Below are 6,785 nucleotides of genomic sequence, written 5' to 3'. Positions count from 1 at the left end.
GCCAGCGCTCCAGGCATGTGCTCAGCAGGGAATCAGTACGCACCTTCCTGGCCTCGCTGCCCCTCAGTCTCCTTCTCCAGGGTTGGGTGTGTGCTCGGATCAGGCTGTGCGCCCGGGCTGCGCGGATGGCGGCGTCTCCGCGGGCCTGTGTTGGGGCCACCGCTGGTCATCGGCGCTGTTGGAGCCCTGTCACCACCCCTCATCTGTGAGCCGGGGCAGCGCGCCCTCACGGCCCGCCTGGTGACATGGAGGAGACCCGGTGAAGGTGGTCTGCTGGCTCAGAACCCCCAGGGGGGACATGAGGGCTGCGCCTTCTGAGGCTCAGTATCAGCCCTTGGCTCCTGTGCTTTGATCCCCTGCAGTTATCGGGGCTTAAAGTGTCCCCTTTTGGCACCTGGGGGCCTCCCCAGGCCCTCTGATGGCCCTGCTTCTCTGGCTCAGCAACCTGTTCTGGGCCCATGGGCATGTCTCCGGTCCCTGCCCTGGTCTCCCACAGGTGCCGGCTGCTTCCAGGGACCGGTGGCACTTACGGGCCGTGGCCTGGGTGCCTGTCACCCAACATTTAAGATGCACAAGACGGGAGGCGGGCGGCTTGTTTACAGGGTGCCACCGGTCCCTGTGCCGTGTGGTCTGTGGCGGGGACCAGCGCCCGCGGCGGCTGCCGGGCCTCCCTGTGCGTGGCCGCCGCCTGCAGGAGGGCTGGCCGTGGCTGTGTGCCTGCTTGTCATTCACAGGTGAGATACATGTGTTTATCACTGAGAGACAGAGAGAGACAGCGCACGATCATGGGAGGGGCAGAGAGAGGGAGACACGGAATCTGACGTGGACTCCAGGCCCCGAGCGGTCAGCACGGAGCCTGGCACGGGGCTGGAACCACGGGCTGTGAGATCACGACCTGAGCCGAAGTCGGACGCTCAGCCCACTGAGCCCCCCAGGCGCCCTGCATGTGTGATATTTTTCCACACTACACTTATTCTTGGATAACGTTTTGCTGCGTAACAAGAAATGTCGCCGGATGACACTCTGTCTCAGGACCCTTTCCCAGGCCTGTGCCGTTTTTGTTAGAACGACACACGGGACCTCCTGGACGTCACCTTGAGGACTCGCTGGGGGCCTTGCAATGTGTGTCACCTGTGCTGCCTGAGGTCTGGCTGCAGGCTCCCGTCCCCCCCGAAGTGACACGGGGGTGAGAGGACTTTGAGAAACACGGATGTACAGCCCTTGCTCTCAGAGCCCCGAACGTGCTGGCCGGGCGCCTGTCAGGAGGGGCTTCAGGGTCCGCAGCCAGGACGGGCCGGCTGGCGGCCTCGGCCACGCCTTCCTCCTGCAAGTCCCCGGTGCTCCGGCCTCGGTCCTGGTGGGCCCGGGCTTCCCGGACGCCTGCCAGGACAGCAGGCTTCCGGGGAGGACCCCACGTGGCCGGCCCGAGGCCGTCGGGGGAGGCACACCGAGAGCCATCTCCCTTTGCTCAGCTTTTCTGGACAACCCCGCGAGGCACATGGTGCCCCTACCTCTCCTTTTCAGCCCTCCGGAAGCAGCCACGGGAGTGCAGGGAGGCCGCTCAGTCCGGCTGTTCAAGCCCCGAGGTGCACAGGCGTCCCCTGGCAGGGCTGAGGGTGCCCTCTCTGGGCCGGGCGCCTCCCTGCTCGTGCCTGTGTCTCCGTTCTGATTCCGGAGCCAGCTCTCCAGGGACGATGCTGTGTCTGCTAAGCTCAATCCTCAGAAATGTTCTCACAAGCCCCTCACTGGAAAAATGTTCTACAGTCGCGTCTGCCAGCATGTTGACACAGAAAAAGAATTGAACTCACTTGACCACTTTCCCACAGTTCAATCCATCGCCCCACTTCTGAGAATTCAGGAAGGTCCCGCCAATAACCAGAACCATGTGTGGAAAAGACCCTGATCACGGCTGCCCTCGGTGCCGGGCGGAGACATGCAAGGGTCCTGCCTGCCAGGAAGCCAGCACGTCCGTCCCCCGGGCCCAGAGCGCAGGCCCCGGGCCGCGACGCTCGCTCCCCAGCCCCCCAGCAGGTGTGCCTCCGGGGAGCCACGAGAAATCCACCCCCCCGGTCTGCCTGTCGGCACGTCCCCGTGTGGGGACAGACCCCGATCCGCCCGGGCCAGCCGCCGCCTCTCTCCCGCCGTCCTGTGACTGGGCACGAGCTGTGAGTTGTCAGTTGTCCTAACAAATCGCCCTCAGACTTCTCCCAGACCTGCCTGGGGCCGGGCTCAGGGTCCCTGCCAGGCCGCGAGCCGGCAGCGGGTCAGCGGGGACCCTGGAGGCACCGGGACTCAGGGCCTGGGTCCTGCGGGGGGCCAGCGGGTGTGGCCTGACCTGAGGGACGAGGAAGCGCTTGCTGCTGCGTCCTGTGCTGCGGTGAGTGGCCAGGCCCAGCCCACACTCAGGACAGGGCGCGCGCCGGGGGAAGGCGCCTCCCGGCCACGCACTGCCGGCCACTGCCATGCGCGGAGGAGTCAGCCTGGGATTCTGGAAAGATCTCTTTTTGCCAGAAAGAAATGGAAACAAAGGGTCTCCCCTTCCACCAGATGCAGCCGCGTCTGAAAGTGACCCCTGGCAGGAGCGGGGGTCCGGGGTGGGGGGCGGGGCCGCAGGAGGCGGGCCGCCTGCCTGTGGACGCCCCGAGGTGGGCGTGGCGAGCCCACCTGGGGCTGGGGCTCGGTGCTGGGGTCCTGACCCCCCGCCCCACGCTCCGAGCCTGCTCGCTCAGCGCTCGCCTGCCCCGCCAAGCCTTCCAGCCTCCGGGGGAGAGCCGCCGCCGGTGGTCCTGGGGGGCTTCCGCTGTCACCACCAAACCAAGTCCGTCAAGAAAGGGTTGAAGTAACTGTGACTACAATTTAACCCTTAATTTAGCCCTGGGGGGCTTAGTTCTTAGGCTCAACTTTGTTTCTCAGCTTAGTTGTTTTTCTGAGAGTGGCTGCACCAGCGGCCGGGGCGCAGGGAGGGTCCGGCGGCAGCCACGGCTTCCCCCAGGGTGGGCGGGGCCGGTCACTGTCAGTCCCTGTGGGAACCATGTGGCAGGAGACCTGACCGGTCATGCAGGTGACCTGCGTGCAGCCTGAGGGCAGCTGAGAGCCCCGGGGCGGGGGGTGGGGCGCCGACGGGTCACGCGCACGTTTCCGTTGGCGCAGAAGAGGCCAGCTCCAGTGGGCTCGGTTGGAATCCCCAGCTAAGAGGCCGTGGGGTGGAGAGGGGGACCGGGTGGGGGACTGAGCACCCAGCAGAAGGGTGTGCTCCCGCCGGCGACCTCTCCGGCGGGCTGGGACCAGCAGGCACAACTTGGGCAGAACCTGCTGCCCTTTGCTGCCTTCCCAGGTGGGCAGCCCGCCTCTGCCCGCCACGTTTCTCTTCTCCAGAATTCATCCGCGCTTCTTCCCTCCAAAATGAGAAAGGAGCCTAAAGGCAAAAGCTAGAAATCAGTCCGTGAAGTCAGTCACCTGGTGCAGTGGAAACACTTCACACATTGTGTTCTCGATGGCAACACTGCTGGCGGCCTAAGTCCTGCTGCACGCCTAGCGCTGCAGACATTTGTGGGGACACCTCTGTGCCTGGCCCATGGCTGCTGGCCACCCTCTAGGCTGTATACGGCGGCGGCAAGTGGCCGCACGGAGCATAGCCCGCCAGCCCCTGCCCTGCCCATCCCAGCGGTGCCTCCTGCCTTTCCCGGGGCGCTCTTGAACTCCGGATGGCGGCGCTCAGCTCTCCGGAGCCAGCCCGTCATGTGTCCCCTGCACTTAGGACTGTGAGACCCCCGCACCCCCTCGGGCAGACCGTTGGCTGATGGGGGCAGGAATGGGCACACGTGCTCTGGTCCTCTAGCCCTGCCTAGTGGACGGTGGGAGCTCATGCACAGGACCCGGTCACACCCGTACAGGCTCGGCGATGGCCTCAGATCGCCTTCCACCCTTGTCCTTGGCTCTTCCCCGGCCCCACGCCTGCTTCCGGGGATCACGGTCCCCCAAAGAGCCATCCGCACACCGACCTTTACCCTACACTCCGCTGTTTCAGGTGAGGACTCCGGTAAGGTGACGTCTCGGCCGGGCACAGGGGCAAGCCTTGGAGGGCCGCTGATGGCAGATGCGGGGATCCAGAGGCCCGAGGGGAGCCCTTCGACGGCGGAATTCCCACAGTTTGGCCACATCAAAGCGGGCGGCTGAGCCACGTGCTGCGGTCCGTGGTGCGGACGAAGCTGGTCCAGATATGACACGTGAGGAGCTGAGCTGTCTTGGCAGGCACTCCGCCACCGCCTCCGCCTGCTGGAAAGTCCTCTCGTGCACGTGGACCATGTGGGCACCATGGGCGGAGACTGCTTCCTGCACGTGGTGGCCCGTGTCCACCACGCTGTCCGGAACGGAGCCGTTGGAGCGCGTCCTTCCTGAGGAGACGGATTAATGAAATCAGGGAGATGAGCAGAGGCCAGGGTTAGTGCTTCACGTGCGACGTGACCCAGTGAACCCCGACCCTCCCTGGTGTGTGAGCGGCACAAGCGGCCAGTTCGAGGCCTGCTCGGAGGCTGCGGACGCTGTCCTCCGGGGAGGCCGAGGCTCCGTCCCAGGGCCACTTGCGAGTGGCGCTGGGCCCCACGGCTCTCACAGCCCGTCCGGATGTGAGCGCCCGGGGCGGCCAGCCTCTGAGGCACAGATACACACGTGGCAACACGGCAGAGGCAACGGTGAACTGGCCCATCACATGCTTTTGTAAATAAAGCTTTGTTGGCACACAGCCATGATTGCTCATTTCCATATCCTGTATGGCTGCCCTCGCACAGCAAGGGCAGAGGTGAGGAGTTATGACAGAGAAGGTATTGCCCCCAGAGTCTAAAATACTTTCTACTAACAAATAGTCTGCACATGTAGGTTGGAGTCCCCGAGGGAAAAGGGAGAGGAATGGAGAAGAAATATTCAAAGATATTGCTCAGAATTTTGCCCAAGTTTGGTGAAAGATTCAGCCCTAGAGTCCCAAAAGGGTCAGTGAGGCCCAAGCAGGAAAATCATTAAAAAACACCTGAGAAATGGGGACATTACAAAGTACTACAACCTCAAGATGCTGAGAAAACCTGACAGCCAGAGGAACCACTTATTTTTCATCAGAAACAGTGGAGGTCAGGACAAAGATCAAAGGTGTCATGCTAGAATATTCCGTTGTCACTGAGAGCATGAAGGTTAAGTCCGGAGAGTCTCCTGATGAAGCTGGGAGGGGACAGAATGTGGACACCGTTCTCCCAGTTTCCTTAGAGACCTGTCGAATACACAACAATAATGTACCAATGTGTTATGAGTTTTATGACACATGTAGACATAAAATGTGTGATAAATACACCCCGATCCGGAAGGGAGGGGGCCACGTGGTGCTCAAGGTGACACAGTGTCTACTCAGGGCAGACGACGCTTAGGTGTGCAGGAAGCCTAGCAGGGAAGCCGGTGCGTGTCTGGTGAAGCCCCCGGCGTTTCCAAGGAGCCACAGAGTGTTTGGGGAGGCACAGCACTTCCCTGCGTGTGGGAACATGCCGGAACACACCAGAACCTGCCGGAACCTGCCGGAACCTGCCAGAAGCAGCTAAAGCCGCCTTCTTAGGGAGCCTGTAGCACTCGATCACTGTTTTTTAAAGTTGAAAATCAATGATGCTTCCTGCTTGGAGTTAGAAAGAGAAAAGGAAAATAAACATGAAGAAAAAAGAAGAAATAACAAAAGTAAGAGGAAAAAAATCAATACAATATGAGCCAGATGTCCCATAGAAAATAAGGCCTACAGTCTGTCCTTGGGGAAGTTAATAAAGCTGGCGTGTCCCGAGACTGATCAGGACGATGCTGGGAAGCACAAACTGCCAATATCAGAAGCAGAACAGGGAGCGTTCCGTAGATCCTGCGGATGTGGACGAATAGTGAGCACGGGCCACGCGCAGCCCCCCGCGCAGACGGGAGAGCCCGGCGCCCCAGACTCGGGAGGCACTCCCTCCTCCCCCCACAGCCCCACCCCGACTCGGTGCTTCACTCCTCTCCCCTCCTGCACCCACACACGGGGGTTTACTCTGCATGGGTGCGCTCCAATAGACGCCTACATCGTGGCCGGGGCACCGTGGTCCGGGCACCACGGAACGCGAACGTGGCCGTGAGCTTTGCAGATCCTGGCATCACACACACGTCTCGTCCCACAGCACCCAGGGGCCGCGCACACCCCAGTGGTAGACGGCGCGCACCCCACGGTGCCCCCACCTCCTCCTCCCGTGAAGGAGCATAGGGTGGCGTTCCCTGACGGAGCTGTGGCTGGCGTGGTGACGTCGGCGGGGGCTGGAATGGTGGCTGCATGTGGGGCTTCCCTCTCTGGCTGGGCGACTCCGGCCACCACCCCCGTGGCCCAGCCAATAGCCAACCCACCACTCTCTGGGTGTGAAGCCATCTTGGAAAGACCACTGGCCAATGCACCCCTCCCCCAGCTTATCCACCAAAGAAGCACAGACCCACCCGCACACCCATGGATGGTTCTGAGCATGGCTTCATCCAAAGCTGCTTGGGCCATTCGGTGGGTGCTGACAGGCACGCCTCCTCCGGGCCAGGGTCCACCGCGAGGTCAGCAGTGAGAAGCTCAGTTTCCCCTTCATCAAAGCAGGTGATACCCAGGTCCCTTGGCTGTCAGACCCTGTTCCGTGGGCTCCTCCACCTGCTGGCATGGGGGCAGGAGTGGGGCAGGCGCTCTTGGGGGCAGGAGTGCGGCGGGAGCGGGGGAGGATGCACTCAGGGGCGGGAGTGGGGCAGGCGCGCAGGGACAG

This window comes from Suricata suricatta, chromosome 6 (assembly GCF_006229205.1).
Source record: "Suricata suricatta isolate VVHF042 chromosome 6, meerkat_22Aug2017_6uvM2_HiC, whole genome shotgun sequence".
Classification (NCBI taxonomy): Eukaryota; Metazoa; Chordata; class Mammalia; order Carnivora; family Herpestidae; genus Suricata; species Suricata suricatta.
The sequence above is the reverse complement of the archived record's forward strand: the minus strand, read 5'-3'. Positions refer to the sequence as shown.